A 23,351-nucleotide genomic window follows, 5' to 3' on the forward strand; every position below is an offset into this window, starting at 1 on the left:
AGAGAGAGAGAGAGAGAGAGAGAGAGAGAGAGAGAGAGAGAGAGAGAGAGAGAGAGAGATGGGTAGAAAAAAGACATTTCCCCATTGCTAGCAAGAAGCCTAGGTAAAGGCTATAACAGAAATAATGGGGCTAAAAGCAGAATAAGTCTGACCTTTTCTGAAACTGCTCTCTTGGTACCACTTCTGTCCCAATCAGTTGCAGTCATTTTAGAAACCCAGAAGGCTTTCACAAAAATGTCATTCTGACCAGTGATACTAGAAGGAAGAAGCCTTTACTTTGCACATTTAAACTCATTATCCTCCAAAATAGGTGTTTTAGATGTTATTGTGCCCATTTCAAAGAGAAGGAAACTGAGGCTGAGGGAGTTTAAATGATTTTTCTAAAGTCATACAACTACGTAAAGATTCAAAACCAGATCTTGTGCTAAACTCCTGAATTCTTATCTGCTATTCAATGCTGCTTCCATCTCCAAAGAGTGAAATAGTTATCTTCAGATAAAAATACTTTCTAATTGTAAATCTGTCCTCTATTATAGTGTTACTCTGCTCTCTCATTTGAACAAGCATTTCTTAGATCCCTACTATGTGTAAAGGAGTTCTTTTTTTCAATTAACTAACTAATTAATTAATTTTAATTTTAAAATGTATTTAAATTTTTTTTCATGGTTACATGACTCATGTTTTCTTCCTCTCCTTATACCTCCCTCTTCCCAGAGTTGACAAGCAATTTCACTGGTTTATACATACATACATACATATATATGCATATATATATACATACATACATACACTTGAACCTATTTCCATATTATTCTTTTTTGTAAAAGAGTAATCCTTTAAGACCAAAATCCCAAATCACATATCCATATAAACAAGTGATAAATCACATGTTTTCTTCTGTATTTCTACTTCCACAGTTCTTTCTCTAGATATAGATAGCATTCCTTCTCATAAGTCCCACAGAATTGTTCTGGATCATTGGACTGCTAATTAATAGCAAAGTCAATTACCTTCAATTGTCCCACAATGTTACAATTACTGTGTACTATATTCTCCTGGTTCTTCCTGTTTCACTCCACATCAGTTCATTGTAGGTCTTTCCAGTTCTTATAGAAATCCATCAATTCATCATTTCTTATAGCACAATAGTATTCCATCACCATCATATACCACAATTTGTTCAGCCATTCCCCAATCGAGGTACATACCCTCATTTTCCAAATTTTTGCTACCACAAAAAGCTCAGCTAGAAATATTTTTGTACAAACAGGTCCTTGACCATTTTTGTTTTTGTTTTTTCAACTCTTTGGGATATAAACCCAGCAGTGGTATGATTGGATCAAAGAACAGGCAGTCTTTTAAAGCCCTTTGGGCATAGTTCCAAATTGCCTTCCAGAATGGTTGGATCAATTCACAACTCCACCAACAATGCATTAGTTTTCCAACTTTGCCACATCCCCTCCAACATTTATTATTTTCCTTTACAGTCATATTCGACACTCTAAAGCAGGAGTTCTTAACCATTTTTGTGTGTCATGGACTCCTTTGGTAGTATAATGAAAACTAAGATTCTCAGGATATTTTTAAATGCATCCCACAAAATATATAGAATTAAAAACGATATCATTATATTGAAATAGTTACTAAAATATTTTTAAAAGACAAACACAAATTCATGGACCAAGGGTAAAGAAATCCTGGGGTATAGCATGTAGTGAATTCTGGGTAAAATATAAATATAAATAAGGAAGTATTCTACCCTTGAGTTTACATCTCATTAGGAATAAGAAACTCACATACACACACACACACACAAACTATAATATATATCTGTCAACCTGGAAAAACACAAAACCACTAAAACAGTTACAAAGAACAAGTCTTTAATCAGGATGAGGGAGAGGGAGTTTATATGACCACCACAGAGTCATAAACACACACCATACAGAGAGCCAAGCTCTGGGACTCTTGGAACAATGTCTCCAGGAAAATGCACCACAAATGGGAATGTCCATCATGGGAATTTCCTCATGGGATTTTCCAATGAAATAAAGAACTCGGAGTCTTATGTACACTTTGGGGTATAAAGGAAAAGAAAAACAGCTGATTGGCTTAAAAGAAGACTAGAAAAAGAGGATTCTAGCAAGGGGACTAGACTACCTGGAGAGGCCTAAATACAATGGCAGAAATTTCTAAGACAAAAGGGTACTTAAGATTTGAGTATCTACATCACTCCTATTCAGGGTGTTTAATGGGTACTTGGTGGTTTATTATTCAGTCTGAAACAAGGGTCAATCTGAGAGAACCCTGAAGAGAAATTCCTAAGGTACAAAAGTAAATTGGGGGTTCCATAACATAAAATAAGGTTGTCACATCCAAATATAAGAAAAGCAAAATACTATACAATAGAGAATGAGAAAAAAAGGCATGAGAACTCATTTGTGACTACCGAGATAAATCAAAGTTTCATAAATGATACAGAATCTGAGTTGGATCTTGAAGGACTTCAATCAGTTCTGAAGTCTGAGAGGAAGAGTATTATAGTAGACATACTATGGTTTTAAGACTTGTTTCTAAGACATTCTCTGCTTCTATCATCCTATATAAATCACTCCCACTGTCCCAGTTAAGTGTCTAAGATTTTAAATTTAGGAAAAGGTGCCCACATGTTTCTTTAGATAGAAGTTCTCTATGCCAAGGAAATCAAATATTTGTCCCTTATCCTTGGAGGATTTCAAATAGATAGGAATGATAGTAAGTGTTCACCACATGAACAAAGGCTTACAGGTTGTTTAGGGGCAATCCATCACACCATTTTGCTGTGAAATTCTATTAACTCCCTAGTAAATGCTGGGTTCAATGATCTGTAAGGATCCTTTCATCTCTGAAGTTCTATAACTCTGGATTACATGTGAACATATTTGATCCTTAATAGACATGGTAGATATAAATAAAAAACAAAGAATCGGCATTTATATACCAGGAGAATATAATTAGCTGGACAATAGAGTTGGATTTTGTGGAGGGCTTTTTCTAAGTCTATCAAACACCATATGTATTTTTCAATAGTATTAAAAAGATGAAAGATTTATGAAGCATGTTTATCCTTTTTCCTGAGAAAATCCCCTCTTTTTTAGAAAGGCTTAGTTTGTCATAGAGTCTTAACCCCTAAGGAAATGGGTAAAAATAATATCAGGAATCATCTGGGTACACTAAAATAACATATATTCTAGATGAAGAAAGATTGATTCATACCACATGTTCTTGTCCTTTTCCAATTTAAACCAGTGTTGGAAGAGTTGTCAACAATCACCAAAGAAATATGACTTTTCCTAAAGTAGACTTTAGTACATCTTTAGCCACCATGTGTATAATGGTAATAATGGTTATTATAATGATGTATAATAAGTAATCTATGATAGGGATAAGAATAGGGACTGGATCTATTATTTCCTAGGTCCGTTAGTCAGTCAGCCAGCATTCTTATTGGAATTATCATAAGTATAGAGAACTCTTGGATAAGGAAACTCCTCCTAGCAATACAGGTTGTCATCTTCTCTCTAACATAATGTCTTATAAGGTTGCCTATGTAGCACATCCTGGTATGGGCATTGTACCCCAAAACTATAGAAGTATTTTCAGGCAAACTATAAGCAGGGAAATTCCTTTGCTCCCTTCTGTCCTTGTGACTCCTAACCCCAAACATCTGATAACTCCTATAAGACCCTGGGAGAATTATTCCCCTTGGATCATCCTTTAGATGTGAGATGGACAGAGAGATGCACCTCCTTGATATCAAGTTGTATCTCAGACATCCATCTGTCCTCTAAACTATGGGGTTACCTTCCCCCTGCCCTTGCCTCAGTGTATACCACCATAGAGTCCCATCTTCACCATGGCACAGAGTCACGTTTCCATTGTTGTAAAGAGTTTAAAGACCCCAGAATCAATGTTTTCTGGGAACAGCTTTCCATTTATGCTGTTCCACCTAGGAGGCAGTCTTCCACCTATGCTGTCTTCCTGGCCATATTCAACATTATCTTCTAAATTAATACATTTCTCTTTTTATTTTTAAGCTAAGTTTCGGAGTCTTGCATCCTTGCAAAAGGTACCCTTCCCAAACCCTGGGGGTTCACCTCAAATCCCCCACAACAATACTTTGTGGGACTATCTTAACTCCCATTTGCATGGACAAGTTGGGTTCTTAGAATTAGGCATTAGCCCTGAGGGATTGGGGTAAATCTTTTCTAGTGTTATATAGGGTACATGAATCCCCAACAATGGGATTCCTGTTATTATTTTCAATTGATATCAATTAGTCCAACAGATCTAGTAAACTTTTAGAAAGAGAGGAGGAGGAAAGTAGCTAGGTGGCAGAGTGGATAGAGTGCCAGACCTGAAAGTGGCCCTTACTGCTCTTCTGCCCTGTACCTGAGACTTAGTTTCAATTCTACAATACTAGGTAAGGGTTTTAAAAGGAAAAAAAAAAGTCCAAAAAGGTACAAAATGCCCCCTTCCCTAATATCTATTACACATTCTTCTTCAGGTACACAGAGCCCCGTAGAAAGTGGGCTCAAACTTAGAACAAAAGGGTAACTCATTGCTGCAAGAATTTCTTTTGCTGATCTTCTCTCAAGGCTGAGGTCTGGAACTCTCCTTCTTGCACAGGGATTTAACTAGAATGCTCTCTCCAGTCTAAAGCCACACTTTAAAATTCTTTTGGTTCTGAACTGGCTTGATAGCCAGAGGCAATCCAAATTTTACTTTCTGTAAAAGTGAACTTTCTGAAGTGCTAATCAGACCTTGTGCCCCTTCCCCTTTCCAGTTCCCATTCAATAAACTCCACTTGCTCCCTATCACCTTCAAGATCAAATATAAAATCTTGTTTGACGCTCAAAACCCTTCATAACTTGTCCACCCCCACCTTTCACATTTTCTTCCTCCTTTTTTGCACTCCCATACTCTGTCAACTAATAATGCTACCCTTTATTTATTTATTAAATTTAAAGTATTTTTCCACGGTTCCATGATTCATGATTCCTCCCTACCTTCTCTCCCCCCTCCCAGGGCTGACAAGCAATTCCAATGGGTAATACATGTATCATTGTTCAAAACCTATTTCCATGTTCTTCATATTTGCAGTAGAGCGATCCTTTAACATCAAAATCCTAATCATATCCATATTGAACTACGTGACCGATCATATTGATATGGGGGTCGAGAACCCCTGGGTTCGGGAAGGATACCTTTCTCGAGAATGAGAGGACTATGAAATTTAGCTTAAAAGTAAAAAAGAGAAATTTATTAATTACATAGAATGATTAGCCAGCAAAACAGCATGAGTGGAACAAGTCTGGGGGATTGTTCTACAAGACATAGCAGGGCAGCATGAGTGGAGCAACTATAGGAGTTACTCCCCAATGCTTTGGTTCAGGGGTTCTTATATTCTTTACAAAAGTGAGTATGTGAGGTTATTTCATGGTGTGGACAGTATTCACTGGGGTGAGGGGTCTACCAGAGACCCTCAGGGCTTAGGCTATCAAGGTGTGGCCTGGAGGTGTATCTCTTTGTCTATCTCAACCTAAAGGATGATCCAAGGATAATAGTAGCTTTCAAATGTTCTTTGGCTTGGGAGTCACAAGGACAGAAAGGGGGAAGGGAATTTCCCTGTCTAATACAGTGACCATGCCATCTCTGTACTATGCCCATTTCACTTTTAATTTTGGTTGCATTGCTTTTGTTTGTACAATGCCTTTTTAATTTGATATAATCAAAGTCATTCATTTTACATTTTGCAATGTTCTCTATCTCTTGCTTGGTCTTAAATTCTTTCCTTTCCCACAGATCTGACAGGTATACTATAATATGTTCACCTAATTTATTTATGATTTTACTCTTTATATTGAAGTTATTTACCCATTTTGAAATTATCTTGGTATTGGAACACTGTTCTTCTTGCTGTTACATGACAAGATACTGCATTCCCCAGCTCTGGGCATTTTCAATGAATGTTCCTCATGCCTGGAATTCTTTCACTCTTCATCTCTACCACCTGGCTTCTGGGATATCTTTCAAGACCCTTCTACAATCCCATCTTCTGCAAGAAATCCCCTAATTCCCCTTAACTCTAGTGCAGTGATTCCCAAAGTGGGCGCCCCCGCCCCCTGGTGGGTACTGCAGCAATTGGGGGGGGGGGAGGGTGGGCGGTGATGGCCACAGGTGCATTTATCTTTCCTATTAATTTCTATTAAAATTTTTTAAAAATTAATTTCCAGGGGGCTAAGTAATATTTTTTCTGGAAAGGGGGCAGTAGGCCAAAAAAGTTTGGCAACCACTGCACTAGTGCCTTCTCTTGTTGATTATCTCCTATTTATCTGGTATATAGTTTGCTTATACATAGTTGTTACTATGTTATCTCCTCCATTAAACTGTGAATTCTGAGAGCAAGGGCTACCTTTTGCCCTTCTTTGTGACAACTTTGTTTTACAAACCCCCAGATTTTCCCTTGTCCCAAGGGACAACTACCAGACTCAACATTAGGCTATCAAGAACCCATTAAGTACCCAGAAGAGGAGTAGTAGAAGTAGTCAAGTCTTAAGTACCCTTTTTTTTTTTTTTTTGGCTTTCTTAGTTTCTCTTATTATATTTAGGCTTCTTCCAGATATCCTAGCCTCAGATTATAACCTCTTTCCCAAGCCCCTTTGAAATCAGCCAGTTGTTTCCTCTTGGGATATATTCCCTCAGATAATAAATAGAACCCCAAGTTGTTAATACCCATTTGTGGTGTTCTCACACACATACACACAAGACATTGTTCCCAGAGTCTCAAAGTTTGACTTTGTTGTGGTGTTGTGTGTGTGCTGACTCTGTACAGTGATCGTAAAGAGCATCAGCTCCCTTGTTTTGCTTACAGCTGTGCTTTTTTGTAGCTGCTTTGGTGATTCTTTGTTTTTCCAGGTTGATGTATATATCCCCAGCACTTAGCATACTGCCTACCACAGAAGGTGCTTAATCGACTGACATCACTACAATTCACTTATTTTATACCAGTCTTAAGTCTATGATTGGTTAGTAGAAAAGAGTTCTCTACTAGTTAAGGTACCGTTTTGACACTTTAAATGATGGGGAAAGATTTGTTAGTTTTACTTAAGGGAGCCCTGGCCTTAAACCTAAACCAGTGAAAAGGATTTGTGTGTAGTCAGTCCCGCAGTCAGTATATTTCAGGGCTAGGTCTTGAATTCAGGTCTCTCTGGTCATGAGACCAGCTCTCTATCTACTCTTCCATGGTAACCAGAATAAATTTCACCAAAGTAATCAAATAATTCTCAGAAGTCCCTGCCTAGTGAGATTTCACTGTGGCCAGAAAACTCAAACTGATAGGTAAGAATAGCCAAGATCAATGTCTCCATAGAGCCATAATTAGGGTGAGGTAAGTGGGTTCTTGTCTCAGGACACTGAAATTGAAAGGGAACTTATAATTAAGGGTCTAGTGAAAACAGCTCTATTCTACTTTCTTTTTTTTTCCAGTTATAGATCAATTTTAATTATCTTTCTATATTACAAGCAATTGAAAATGGTATTTCATATCTTTGTATTTCCTAGGATTTCAAAACTAAAAGGAGAAAATAAATATGTACATGTAAGATTAATATTTAGTTTTCTGATGTTTCCTTTTAATTTTTTTAATTTTTGTTTTTTTAATTATATGTAGAAATAATCGAAAACACAATTGTTATCTGACATTTTGTTATTTGGATTCTCTTTCTCCTACTCTTATCTACTTTCCATAAGCAACTGTTAAATTTTCTCTGTGAGAATTTATACCTCAAGAAGTAGTTACAAATCAGGAGTTTATTGTTTTATTGATTATCTAGACTTAAGGAAGTATTAATGCAGAGTATACTTTAAAGTATATTGTATGGGGGCAGCTGGGTAGCTCAGTGGATTGAGAGTCAGGCCTAGAGATGGGAGGTCCTAGGTTCAAATCCGGCCTCAGACACTTCCCAGCTGTGTGACCCTGGGCAAGTCACTTGACCCCCATTGCCCACCCTTACCACTCTTCCCCCTAGGAGCCAATATACAGAAGTTAAGGGCTTAAAAAAAAAGTAAAGAATAAAAAAAAATAAAGTATATTGTATACCCCTTTTTTTGAGATTCTGATTGTTAAACATTTACTAGCACATCCTTGAATTACTTTGTAAACATTGCTTGAACTCAGCAAGATTGCAATAGGAAGGCTCAGGGAATGAAATCATCACCACGCTTGGTAACTATAGGATAACAACAATAATAATGACTGATATTTCTTTAGTGCTTTAAAGTTTGCAAAGTAATGTACATCCATTATTTCATCTGAACCTCACAACACTGGGCTTACAATCCTTCTGTGGGTGTAGAAACAGTTGAATTTAGACCCTAGTTAACAAAACTAATTAGCTAAAAAATAGGAAGATACCACAGCTAGGCTACACCCTCATTCCTTCTCTCCTTCAGCCCTTTTACCTGCCTCACCCTCTTCTACCCTCACCCCTAGTGTACTCTGGAACAGTGAAATCCCCACTGGTGTCCCAGAGTCATTTCTTCCTACAGGGCTCTGTGCTATGGGGTCTCTTCACCTCCTCCAATAAGTTTGTGTCAAGAAGTTGATTTGAAGCTGTATTTGCTATTGTTTGCATGAGTGTATTTTGTGACATTTGCACCAGGGACCAAGATTGCTAGTTGCAACTCTTCCCTAAAGGAATCTTTTCCAAACCAATCAACCTATCTACCCACCAGCCCCTCGCTGACCCTTCTTGCCTGAAAAAAAACAAAACCCATTCACAATTAGTGAATTCCCTGAGCCCAGAGAATTCAGGACAAGCCTGGGAGTGAGATGCTACGCTTACAAGTCAATGCAGGTGCAAAAAGAGGTCATGCGCTTTTCTTTCTTTGCCCTAATGCTTCTTTTTCCTCTTCTAGATGACTGTTCAATGGCATGAGCTGAATATATTATCTTCCCCAAACTGTTCTGTTGTACATCTAGGAAAAGGACTTGATTACTCAAGCCATGTTTCCAGGAGTCTTATTTTGGTTCTTTTGTGGAGCCATAGGAAAAGTGCTGAGCATACTCTGTTTTGTTTTGCGATTTGCCTGCTGGGCACATTGTGTGTGTATCCCTAGAGCTTCAACAGATGATCTCTCCATTGAGGTTGTAACATATCTATATTTAGGAAATCATAAAAGATGTATAAGATGTTAAAATGAAGAAAGAGATAAAATGTCTTCTGGACATGGGAAAAGGACAAAAAATAATTGAGCTTTTTGGATGACTGGGTCTTCCCCTCACTCAGCAATCCATGGTAGTTGATTTTATTTCTTTGACTTCATTTCTTCAAGTATTTCACCACATTATATGATGTTAATAAATGTTGAGATGATGGGAGGAAATTAAGGAGGAGAGTTAGCCAGGGAAAATATAGTTCAAATAGTCTGTGGGCTCTCCCAGACTTACCTCGCACTAGATGAAATGTGAGAATCAAGGAAGGAATAGATACAGAGACATGCCTTTTACAGCCGTCATATCTATTAAGGTCACATATAATCACCCATTCCTGGAATGTTGTCAGCCCATGAGCTTGCTGGCAACACTGACAGATCCTTTCAAATGGAGGGTGGTTTTTATGGTTTTCTTCTAACCCTGTTGCCCATGGACATGATGCTGAGGCTTCCGAATTCCAGAAGCAGACGTTACCAGAACAAACCCTGCTTTGTTTCCACCAGGACATGTGTTGCTGTGAAGAAAGCAAAAAGCAAGAGATTTAGAAATTTAAAAAGAAAATAAAAACAAATGAGAGTTTAGGAAGTAAGGACACGACTAAAAGGGAGAGGAGAGATATAGCGGCAAAGACCAATAGAGATGAGACTAGTAGCTTTATTGAGCTTTCATCCTTATTTTCTAATATCTCTTTACGTTTTCATTAACAGTACATGGAAGTACTACATCATTTTGTGCTTGTTTTCTGCCCCAGGAATATTTGATATGTATTTATCTATGTTACTTTTAGAAGTTTTTGTCTAAGTAGCCCCATAAGAGAAGTCACCACCTACTCAAAAGTATCTTGAACTAGGAGTCAATGTGTCAAAGGCTCTTTTATTTCATCCTCCTGACCCAGTATTACAAATGTTAAAAAACAAATATAAAGTATAGGAGCAGGCAGCCTTCTTTTATCCTAGTCCCTGACAAGATGGTCCCTCCCCTCATTCACCTTTGGCTAGTTTCTTGAAAGTTACAATCTTATCTGGAAAGGTAGCTAATGGTTACACATGATTTACAAAATCAATTATCCTAATTATCCAAGCCACAAGGATTATTTCAATCTTATCTATTTACATATCCTATAGACTTTTTTTTTTTTAAACCCTTACCTTCCATCTTGGAGTCAATACTATGCTACAATACTAGGCAGAAGAGTGGTAAGGGTAGGCAATGGGGGTAAAGTGACTTGCCCAGGGTCACACAGCTGGGAAGTGTCTGAGGCCAGATTTGAGCCTAGGACCTCCCTTCTCTAGGCCTGGCTCCCAATCCACTGAGCTTCCCAGCTGCCCCCTCCTATAGACTTTTAACCAATCAAAATAAGGATTATTTCAATCCTAATCTATCTGATCTGGGCTCAGGTTGAGAACTTGAAATTTAACTTGTTTTGAGAAGAAAGATTCCCTGATTCCATCTTAGTGATTCACTGTGAGGGAATCCACCTCTTCAGAACTCCATCTCTCACACCCTAACATTATGCCAGACACATAGTAGGCACTTGATAAATGTTTGTTGATTGATTAACTAAGGAAGGCGGGCATTGAATGGAATTATCCATTTAATTTAGAAAGAGTTGTCCTAAGAATCCAATGAGATTATTAGAAGGTAAGCTCCCTTGCTAGTAGGGATTGTTTCATTCCTTGTACTTGAAGCCCTAGTACCTAAAGTATCGGGCAGTCATTTTTTAAATCCTGTTCAGCTCATCATGACTCCTTTTGGAGTTTTCTTGGCAGAGATTTTTGTTGAGTTTTTTCTGTCTTGTTCTGACTTTTTGTGACTGCATTTGGGGTTTTATTGGCAAGGATTTTTGTTGAGCCATTTCTATTGTGTCTGACTCTTTGTGACCCAATTTGGGGTTTACTTGTTAAGGATACTAGAGTGTTTTGCCATTTCCTTCTCCAGCTCATTTTACAGATAAGGAAATTAAAACCAGGTTAAGTGACTTGCTCAAAGTCACACAAGCTAATGTGTCTGAGGTCACATTTGAACTCAGGAAAATGAATCTTCCTGACTACCAGTCCCATAATCCATCCACTGTGGCAACTGGCTGCCCCACCTAACATATAGTAGCCATTTATTAAATGCTTATTATTGAATTAAAATAGATACCCATTTTCCTTATACAGGGTTATAATGAAAATCTATGTTTCTATAATGTGATTTAAAAAAAGAGATTAAGTATTGAGAAAGCTCTTTGAAAATTATGCTTATACACATGAAAGGCATTACTATTCTTATTTTTCTTTATAATTACACTCCCAACTGTGCTTTCATCAGCTGGATTAAATATATTCCCACTGAGATTAAATTCCACTGATCCTTGAGGGACAGAGAATACTGGATTTAACCCTTTTATTTTTAAGAAGGAAAAGTCAATCATTTCCTTTGTGAAGCTATCATGTAACCATGGGCACCTTAGTATTGCTAATGTGAGGCTCTTTGGATTTCTCCAGAGTTCTTTATTCAGGAAAGTTGACTTTCTCAAGAATTTGGATGAGCAATTAATATACTTTCTTATTAAGAGCTTCCTCTCGCTTGTAGGTATATTTAGTTAGGAGATTTTCTAGATCTAGAAGCTCTGTCTAATGACATTTATAATAATATGAAAAGAACAAGAGTCTCAGAGGATGGACAAGCATGGATGAGATTGTTATTACATCAATGGAGGAAATAGTCATTTAGTTATTTGGTGTTTGTTGTTGGTTACTAAGTTCATAATTTTAAAAAATTAAAGTTTCTCTGTGTGCGTGTATGTTTCTAGTATTCATTCTATACTTTATCTGGTTCTTAGTTTTACTACTTCTTATATTATTCTTAAAGAACTTTCTCATTAATTCCTCTTTCTCCAATTGGTGACAAACGTTCTTATACTAATTGAAAAAGGCATGATCTAGAACAGTGATGGACAAACTAAGGCCTGCAGGCCAGATGCAGCCCCCTGAAATGTTCTATCCGGCTGTGCAACATTACTCCTAATCTGACGAACACAATGAGTAGAATACAATACAATGAAACTTTGAAAGAGTTACCTTAGAAACAGACTGACAGATGAGCATTTCCTTTTCTTTGGCTCCCTCTTTAAAAAGTTTGCCCATCGCTGATCTAGAAGGTAAAGCCTTACAGGTAGGTTTTATTATTATAATTATTTTTTTTAAACCCTTACCTTCCACCTTAGAATCAAAGTATACTGGTTCCAAGGCAGAAGAGTGATAAGGGTTAGGTAAAGGGGGTTAAGTGACTTGCCCAGGGTCACACAGTTAGGAGGTATCTGAGGCCAGATTTGAACATAGGACCTCCTATCTCTGGGCTTGGCTCTCAATTTACTGAACTACCCACTTACCCCCTTAGAGACAGGTTTTAAAGGCAGCAAGGTAGTAAAATGTATAGTTCCCTGGATTCAGGGTCAGGAAGATCTGAGTTCAAATCTTGATATAAACACTTCTACCTGGGTGACTTTAGGCAAGTCACTCAGTCTTTCTCAACCTCATCTGTAAAATAGAAATAATAATAGCAACTACCTACCTAATTATATAATGTTATCTTCGCAATTCTTAAAGCAATATATAAATGTTATTACTGTTAATTGTTTAAAAATAAATGTGTTAATGTTCAAATTTAATAATAATGATTATAGTAATAATTACAAAGCCACAACACTTTTTGATCTGTGGTAGGAATAGAAGGTGAAAAGAAAAATTAATTGTTGATTTATGGATTCTCATAGTCAGTTGGTACAAGGACCTGTGCAGGTTACAAATAAGTCAGATCCTTTTCCTCAAGGAGTTTATAGCAGCTTATACTTATGTTGCACTTTAGAATGTAAAAAGTGTTTTTCTCTTGTACTCTTAATGACTTTGCATGGTAAATAGTGAGCATATTTATCCCATTTGAGGGATGACAACAATAGTTCATATGTATATAACACTTCTAAAGTTTCTCCAAGTTTCCAAAAAACCTTCTACACAACAACCTGTAAGGAAGGCAAAATATTACCCCCATTTTACAGATGAGAAAACTACCTCTCAGAGGGTTTGGGCAAGTCCATTAATCTTTCTGAATTTCAGTTTCTTTATCCATGAGAGGATTAGACAAGATGGCTCCTCCTGGCTCCAAATTCTATCCTCTTTAGCTTTGGTGGTAGCATTCAAATCTAGATCTTGCTCTAAGTTCAGTGCTCTTTTCTGTCCACTAGGAAGAGTATACACAGTAAAATGAGAGAACAATAAGAGATGGTTCATACTTAAGTGCTAGATTGTGTAATAATTAAATACAAGGTCAAATAAAATGACATAAAACATTTTGCAAAACTAGGCAAATTCCCCAATCAACAAATGGTCAAGGGACATGAATAGGCAGTTTTCACATGAAGAAATTAAAACTATCAATAAGCACATGAAAAAAGTGTTCTAAATCTGTCCTGATTAAAGAAATGCAAATAAAAACAACTCTAAGGTACGACCTCACACCTAGCAGACTGGCTAATATAGCAGCAAAGGAAAATAATAAATGTTGGAGAAGATGTGGCAAAATTGGGACACTAATGATCCAACCATTCTGGAGGGCAATTTGGAATTATGCCCAAAGGGCTTTAAAAGAATGCTTGCCCTTTGACCCAGTCATACCACTTTTGGGTTTGTACTTCAAAGAGATAATAAGGAGAAAGACTTGTATAAAAATATTTATAACTGTGCTCTTTGTGGTGGCAAAAAATTGGAAAATGAGGGGATGTCCATCGATTGGGGAATGGCTAAACAAATTTTGTTATCTGTTGGTGATGGAATATTATTGTTCTGAAAGTAATAATGAACTGGAGGAATTCCATGTGAACAGGCAAGACCTCCAGGAATTGATACAGAGTGAAAGGAGCAGAACCAAGAGAACACTGTACACAGAGACTGATACACTGTGGTACAATCGAATGTAATGGACTTCTGTACTAGCAGCAATGCAATGACCAGGACAATTCTGAGGGACCTACAAGAAAGAATGCTACCCACATCCAGAGAAAGAACTGGGGGAGCAGAAACGCAGAAGAAAAACATATGTTCGATCACATGGTTCGATGGGGATATGATTGGGGTTTTGATGTTAAAAGATCACTCTACTGCAAATATGAATAACATGAAAATAGGTTTGAACAATGATACATGTATAACCCAGTGGAACTGCTTGTCAACTCCAGGAAGCGGGGCAGAGGGGTGGGAAAAATAATGAATCATGTAACCATGGTAAAATATTCTAAATTTCAAAAAAACTGAAGGCAAGATACTATATAAGTAGTAGATGTGATGATAATTATTAAGTGATAGCAAGAAGGATTTAGCCTCAGGAGGGACTCAGCCAGCCAGTCCAGCCCAAACCACCTTGGGAGGTCTGGCTTTTGGCTTTGAAATGCCCCAAGCCTGCAAGTGTCTCAGACCACTTTTCCAATCCTGCCGCTGGTGCTGCTGGAGTCCAGAACCCCGAACCACAACAGAGATGACCCCCGGCTGCTGCTTTAACTACCACCCAGTCCTGGCTTGCAGAGATCTTTGGAAACTTCTTTGGCTGCTGCTAAAGATTTGGTATTCCCCCCCCCCCCTTGGTAATGGCCTGCATTCTAGCCCTCCATGTGTTTCTCTAAAGACCTAATTTAGGCAACCCCCACACCCACAAGCTCTACACGTGGGATTTTCTACAAAACTGACCTAAGCTTTTCTCTAGCCCTGAGCCCAAGATCGGCACCCATGTGGACCTAGCTTCTGAACCTTGAACTAGTGATTACTATCAGGCCACATGGCCTATTCACCCCCATACCTGCTCAGAACTTTGAAATTTAAAAAAAAAAAAAACTCCTTAAACTCAGCAGAACTCAATCAAAAGAACCTTAAATTGAACCAGGGGTGAACTTTTAAACCTCGGAACTGAATGAGTTTTATTTCTGTTTTAAAAAGACTGTATCTTACTGTATTTTGCTAATTAGTTTTGTAAATTAATCTTGCTTATTTCTTTGATTTTCCTATTGCACTGAATCATCTTAAGTTAATGAAGTTTGTGGTTGCTAGATTAATTCTGTTTGTGATTTTATTGTAACTCCCAAATAATGAGAAAAATCTATTAGAACTGGTAAGAGGTTTTGACCAGCTTGTTATCTGATACTCATTATATTTCCTAATTTATTTCAGGTTTCATTTTTACTGTAATCATAAACAACTCTGTGTTCTCATACTATTTGAACATCTTACACATTTTAAATTTAAAAATTGCCTTAATTTTGTTCAACTTTGGAGAGTTTGGTGCCTGCCTTGAGATTTAAATTGTAATTTTATGAGAGGTCTTTTAAAAATTTACTTTAGATTCTTAGTACCCTTCTGTATAAATGATAAGGTTTTTATGTATTTATTTTAAAAAATTGTTGTCTTAAAGGATAAGCTTTATATATTTTATTGTGAAGAATTATTGTCTTATATATATATTTTTTTATATTAGTCTATGTTTTAGCCTCTTTTATCAGAAGGGTCTAGAATTCTTGAGGATAATTTAGATCAGAAGTTTGGTTTTTTTTTTTAATATCAGGTTTGTATATGGAAGCAGTAACAGAATTTGTTGAGAAACCCTTAGCCAAGGTTTAAAAGTTGTAACAAGTATATGATTTTTTTAACATCATTGTTTATTGTTTTAAAATGTGTTATTAGAAATATGGTACTCTATTTGAATGTGCATTGTGAATCTGCTATTTTGTAAAACCCACTTTCTCTCACAGAAAAATCTCATTTTTGAGTAACAAAACCCTTCTAGTTCTAAGCTATATATATATTTTTGATTTTTAAAACATTTTTTTAATTAGAGCAATTGATTTTTCCTTTTTCTCATCTTGTACTGGAAGTACATATGTAATCATTATTTTTTTTTTTATTTTACAGTGATATAAGCTTCATGGCAAACACCTGAAGAGCCTTGAGACTATGGGATTATGATTTAATGCCTCTCTGATTCCAGGAGAAGTGCCGAACCACATGGTCAGAGACTTGACTAAAAGATATGCATGGATTGCAGAGTTCTATGCCAATACTTTAGGGCTTGGAAATTGGGGTTTGAGTCCTGGAGTCCCAGTCTTTTCTAAAACTTTAGAGGACGTGGGTCCCCTCAACTTAAATTCCTGGTGAAGCACCTAAGATTGGCTATCATTTAATGGCTCATTCCCTGAGAAGGTGCAGGGAAAAATCGGATCAAAGAAAGGCATTTCCCTTATTCCTCTATATATAGAGAGTAATTGGCAATTTTTCTGTAGTCCTGGCCCTAAATGGGTTATAGCATACTGCTTAAATCGCTTTCATTGGGCCTGTTAATTTCCCCTACATTTTTGCACATTTTACATTTCGTTCACAAGTTAATTTTTTCTCCTTTTTTTTTGAATTTTATTCTTTTTATTTTTTTTTTTATTATTTCTTTTGCCAATTAATTTCATGCACCCCTGTGACTCCCTTAACCATGCATCCTTGGCTGACCTTTTCAGGGGAGTTATGTGTCATTTAAAAATCTTCCTGGGGGGGGGTGTTAAGTTTTTTTAATTATAATGTCTGAACTATAATCTATATTGCAAGTCAATTTTTACTCCTTTAGAAGTAAACTCAGGGGGGTAATGTTAATTCTCAGAAGAAAATGTATGTTTTGTAATCTATAATGAAAAGTTTAAATTCTTTGAGAGTAATTTCAGGATAAGGATTTTGCCATCTCCCCAGAATCCAGATGACGAACCTGTTTGATGGAGGCACCAAAAGATGCCTGAAGAGCCTTCACTGGATCATGAAGACCCAAATTTGAACTTTGGGGCGTAGTTGATCTGAACTATGGGGGTTGAACGAATTGAATGCATTTATTTTGAATGGACACTCTTATGCCAGTAGAGTACTGCCCCAAAATTGGCTTTTGTCAACGAGGCTAGCTTTTGTCCTCTTTTCTTTTGGTTTAAGATCCACTGAAAAAGACCAGTCTTTTTCAACGGATCTCAGGGGGGTTATGTGTCATTTAAAATCACTTGGGATACTTGGAACTACATTTCCCGTGATCCCTAATGGGTTTCCTGTTTTGGATGACGTATTCAAGGTGAGGGACTGTTTTAAATAGGGGGGAAGTGACTTTGAACTTCCTCTTTAGCTACCTGAGCTTGTGGAGAGAGGAAAGGTAAATGGCGGAGGTGAGGTTGGAATAGGTTTCTTACAGGCGCGTGGTCAGTTTATCTCTATCAGCATGGCTTTTATTAAAATACTATTCTTCCTTTTCATCTCAGCCCTCATCATTTTTAATAATAACACCTTGGAAAGCCAGAGCATGAAATTAATGTTCCTTTTCATTCTCTAATTCTAGAAGACAAACTCCTTGAGAGCAGGAGCTGACTTTTGGTTTTGACTTAGTATCTTTAACCCCTGAAATAAGTAGGCACTTGATAAATGTTTGTTGTTGCTGACCTTATTTTTAAACACCTAGAGTTAGTTACTATCCACTGCTTCCAGTCCACTGAGAAGAGGATGACTTTATCCAATAATAGTAACATCTATCTGGGTTGTCATCAGATTAGCAGATTTCCAAATCCAATTGACTCTTTACTTGGGTGTGGAAGAAAGAGTCTTAACATTTACACCTCATCCTCAGCAATCTGATGAAAATAGGTTTTCTTTGCTTATATTTTGTATCAAAGGCAGATGAGATTATTGTCATTAATGCACTAGGTTCCAGTTTATTTTGTAATGATGAGTTTTAAGGAATAAAGGTTGAGGAAAGAAGCTGATTCTTCTATTTCTCTCATTCATTCTTTCTGCTAGGGGTGGGAGAACAGAAACTGAGAAAGGGGAAAACACAGTTTAAGAGTCTACATTCGTTCCTCTGTCTCTTATTTGAGGTTTGGTCTCCTTTTTTTCCCCAACTGTGAAATTAGTGTGAGAATATTTGTTGTTTGTGTTTCATAAATTGGGGATGATAGATTAACAAGAAAGTCCTATAAGAATGATGTCAGGGATGGTAAAGCCAAGAACCAACTGAGATTTGTCGTAAATATTAAAAACACTTTTAAAAGGGCTTAAATTTTTTTCTATTACAAACTTAGTAACGAAAACCAAAAATGAAATAATTAAACAGCTATTCCCTGGACTATTGCAAATAACAACCAATCTATGCTTGTCCATTATGTGGGACTCATGTCTTTTTCATTCATATCATAGTTCCTCCAGAGTCATTTAGTCCAACTCCTTCCTTTTACAGATCAGGAAGCAGAGGCCCACAAAAGTTAAATCATTTTCCCAAGGTCGCCCAGTTAGGGGCAGAGGCAGTATTTGAAACCATTTTCCTAGTGAAACCATTCTCCTTGTTCTTTCCACTGAACAACACTGCCTGCCTGTCTTCCTAACAACAGAGTAAGTTCCCAGAATGCCGGTCCTCTTATTTTAATTCTCCCCTCAGGAGTCTGGCATAAGGCTGGGCATGTGGAAATGAAAATGGAACCTTGATTGAACTGCTATTAATCCCATTTGAATTTTTTGCTCTGGGTCAAATTTCTCTCTCTTGGGCCAATAGCCACCATTTTGCAAAATCCTAAACAAACTTCTTCCTGCTCAGTCCTACCTCTACAAGTCATCAGTCTCTCACAATATTTTTTTTAACCCTTATTTTCTCTCTTAAGATAGAAGGACAAGGGCTAGGCAAATGGGGTTAAGAGCCTTGCCCAGGGTCACACAGCTAGGAAGTCTGAGGCTAGTTTTGAACGCATATCTTCCCAACTCCAAACCTGGCACTCTGTCTCTCTGTCTCCACTGTGCTACTTAGCTACCCCTTACAATGTCTTTTTGAACAAGTTGGAGAGATGAGAGCTGGAGAGTGTAGATAGGCGAAATTAGAACTAGTTAAACAAAGAGGCAAAAAATGGTGGAAAAACACTCTAGTGAGTTTGGAGTCAAGAGATTCTTGGTTAAAATCCTGGTTCTGTCATTTATATCCTATATGCCTTAGATAAAAGTCACTTAGCCTCCTCGGGCTTCAGTTTTCTCAACTGTAAAATGATAATGGTTAGACTGAATGATCTCTTAAGCCCCATCTAGGTCAAATTCTATGAGTCTAGCAAATGATGGTGGGATAGTGTTTCCATTGAGTGGTGAAAATAATAGTTGGCATTTATATAAAACTTTATGGTCTGCAAGTTCTATATAATGTCTGTTGCTGTACAAACGTTATGTCATCTGGCCCTTGTAATAATAACCCTATGAGGTAGGTACTATAGTTATCATTACCCCCATAAAAATAATTAATAGATCAATGTCAGCTTGGAGGGAGGTTTCTGGCACAATGCCACAATGTTCTGTCCTTGGCCCTGTTCTCAACAGTGATTTAGATGAAAGCATAAGTGGCATACTTATCAAATTTGTGAATGGCCACAAAGGATAGTTAGCATGTTAAATGACAGAATCTGGATATATATATATATATATATATATATATCTTAACAAGCCAGAACAATTGGTGAAATACAGCAAGGTACTAATAATTTGAGATATGTTAATATATGTCTAAATATATAAGATTAGTAGTAGTTTAAGATATGTTAATATATGTCTAAATATATAAATGTGGTTTGTGGGTGGTATATGATTCTGGGTTCAGAAGGAAGATTCTTTCCTGAATGCTTTTCTGGGGAAAAAAAGTCTCAGCTTCCAGTCACCAGCTTAGTCCCCCTCAACAAATGCTACTTATTCAAAAGACCATCATAAAAAGAAAAAGTCAATAGACCTATTTGGCCAAGGAAAACATAAAAAAGGAATTGAAGAAGTCCTATATATTACATTAAGGATCCATAAAAATGAATGAATTCTTTAGTTGGAAATAAGATAAGAGTTCAGCTTAAACCAGAAGAGAAAAAATTATCTCAGTCCTCTCTGAACAGACTCTAGACCAGTGATGGACAACCTTTTGAGCTTGGTGCGTCAAAATTCGCCAAAAAAAGGGGCAGCTGGGTAGCTCAGTGGATTGAGAGCCAGGCCTAGAGACAGGAGGTCCTAGGTTCAAATCTGGCCTCAGACACTTCCCAGCTGTTTGACCCTGGGCAAGTCACTTGACCCCCATTGCCTACCCTTACCAATCTTCCACCTATAAGTCAATACACAGAAGTTAAGGGTTTAAAATTAAAAAAAAAAAATTCGCCAAAAAAATGAGCATAACTCGGGTGGTATGTCACTTTGAGGAAAAAAACCATAATTTCATAATATTTATAGTTTAAGTAACAAAAATGTATGATTGTAATATATAACTCTATTTAATAAACCAAAATAGGTAAATTAATATAGGTAGGACTGTCATCTGTAGTGCACAGAGTGTCTATTACTACACTATAGCAAATGTTTCATCCTCGGCATATGGCCCTATACTTCTCTGTATGTGGCCGCATGCAGCCAAGTGTCACCAAAAATGGCACTGACACGCATGTCATAGGTTTGCCATCACCACTCTAGAATCATAGACTGGAGATCAGAAACCTTATAGAACCAGCTCTCAGAGACTTGGAAACTCTCTAGTCTAACTTTTTCTCTCTATGACCCCCTTGGAGGAACTCTTTTCCTGTCTCTTTCCCAAGAGTCTCTGGAACCATTAGTTTAAGACCCTTACCAGTGTACTGCAGTGTCACGTTCAGCACTCTCTCAGCCAGTCAGGAGTCCTATCTCACCCTGTGTCCTTAGCATGCAGCACAAGGCTGTCTTTCAGGGAAGTGCCTCAGGCGTGCCCAGTTTGTTTAAAATATGAAGTCCTACATTTGGTTTAATAAATATAGCTATATAAATAAGTACAGGATATGGGCAACATGGATAGAAAATAATTTATGGAGGGGGGCAGAAATAGCCAAAAGCTTTCAACAGACCACAACCTCAAGAGTTTCATATAGCTGAGAAACTAATGCAATGTTTCAGTCTTTACTGAGGGACATATTAACAGAAGCATAGGATCCAGAACAAGAAAGGTGGTAAGTCACCATCCCTGTACTCGGCTCCAGAGTATTTGGTACAGTTCTCAGAACCATGTTTTAGGAAGAACACTGACAAGTTAGAACAAAATCAAGAAGGCAACCAAGATGATGATGGGACTGGACATTGCCATAGGAGAATCTGTTGTATGAATTTGGGACTCTTGGCCTGGAGTCTGGAGAAGAAAAAAAAAACTTTGAGAGGATTTAATATCCCTCCCTTCAAGTATTTGAAAAATTATTTTATGAAAGAAAAATTGGACCCAGAGAACAAAATGAAGAGAAACGGGATTATTGAGAGGCAACAAGAGGCATCAGAATTAGACTTTGTATAAATATAAAGCACTACAACCAGTAGACAAATATTTATTCAGCATCTATGCTCAACAACCAATAAGCATTTACTAAAGACTTACTAAGTGCCAGACACTGTGCTATTGTATACTTGACACTATCCTTAGCACTGAAGGCTAGAAATAGTTACAAAATGTAAGTTTAAATTCCTTCCTTCAAGGGACTTAAAATTTATTGAGGAAGATAAAATAAACATACTTTAAAAGATAAATATGGCCCAGCAAATAAATGGCAAGTGAGAAGTATGGATAGTAGAAGTTGAATAATTACATTTTGTGAAGAGAAAGTTTTTTAATATAATTATATAAACAAAAGTCCTTAACCCTGTCTAGTGTAAGCCAGTGGCTCTGTTGCTAATGGTTTCTGGCTGTCTTCTTTCTCAACCTTCCTCCAACCTACCCTACCCCCACTCCTCTACCAGGAGTTGGGGGGAGGAAAGGCTGGCAGAGAGATTTTCCTGTGCCCAATTCTGATCCCTCTGATCATATGTCTGCCTCTGACCTTTAAAAAGACTCTTCTTCCCATTTCTTCCTTTGCCTAGCCACCCTTGTGAACATTGGAGCATATTTCCCCAGGCATTCAGCCAGCAAGAGCAATATAAACACCCTGAATTCCACCCCTACACACACACACACACACACACACACACACACACACACACACACACACACACACACACACGACCCAAGGAAGAGTTAGGTGAACAGTTAAGTATTAGTATTTCTCCTTCCAAAAGGACAGCATATGGCTACTCCAGGCTAAAAGATCTGCTGATATATAGCAAGAGTTAGGTCCAAAACTAACACTGGGTTTGACTAAAGTGATCATATTTCAAATCCATGACTGTAGGTTGGGAGGTGAGAGGGGGATGGAGTTGGATTGAAGATGAAGGAGAGGATAATGGGAAAGAATAAGAGGGCAAGAAAAGGATGGATGGAAGGTTAATGAGAAGGGAAGAAAGAAGAAAGAGAAGAGGGGGAAAAAGGAATGAAAAAGAAGGGATCTTTTCCCACAGTTTGGTGCCTCCCAGGAGGATCCGGAAGACTTGGTTCAGAACTAGATTCATTCCATTTGACAAGCATTTATTAAGCACCTGCTATGGGCTAGGCACTGTGAGAGAGACAAAAATAAAAACAAACAAACAAACAAAAAAGGATAGGCTCTGCCTTTAGTCATCCAAATCCAGAAGGTAAAAATTAATACCATCCTAGTCAGTCTAGGACATCTGAGGTCACCCTTGGGTTTGGGACACCTTTCCATCCCGCCTCACTAATGCCAACCATGGAGAAGAGCTCACTAGCATGATTTTGCCCAACTTCAAACTAGAGTTCCTCCTGTAACAATTCACTCCCTGTACAACTGATAACAGCACATGAAACAGATTCCCTTTGCCACTAGGATCTAAATTCCAGCCTATAAATGGTATAATAGTGGGGAAAGCTCTTAAAATAAACTGGCCTCCCTCCCCATCACTACCAGGCTGTTCTTACTACTCCCTGAGCTGCCAGGGTTAGTCTGCAGAGTGGATGAGTGTTCTGCAGATGCCACTACTCAAAGGATTCTCTTCTCTCTATACTGGAATGCTTTTCTCTGCTTCTCACCTGTCTATTCAGAAGGACAGATTAACTCCCAAACTACCTTCACTGAAGAAGCTCATAGAATTAGCCACTTAATTTTTCCCTTAATAGCTTGACCACAAAGTTAGAACAATATTGCTTCTTCATT

This window comes from Gracilinanus agilis, chromosome 3 (assembly GCF_016433145.1).
Source record: "Gracilinanus agilis isolate LMUSP501 chromosome 3, AgileGrace, whole genome shotgun sequence".
In the NCBI taxonomy this organism is placed as follows: Eukaryota; Metazoa; Chordata; class Mammalia; order Didelphimorphia; family Didelphidae; genus Gracilinanus; species Gracilinanus agilis.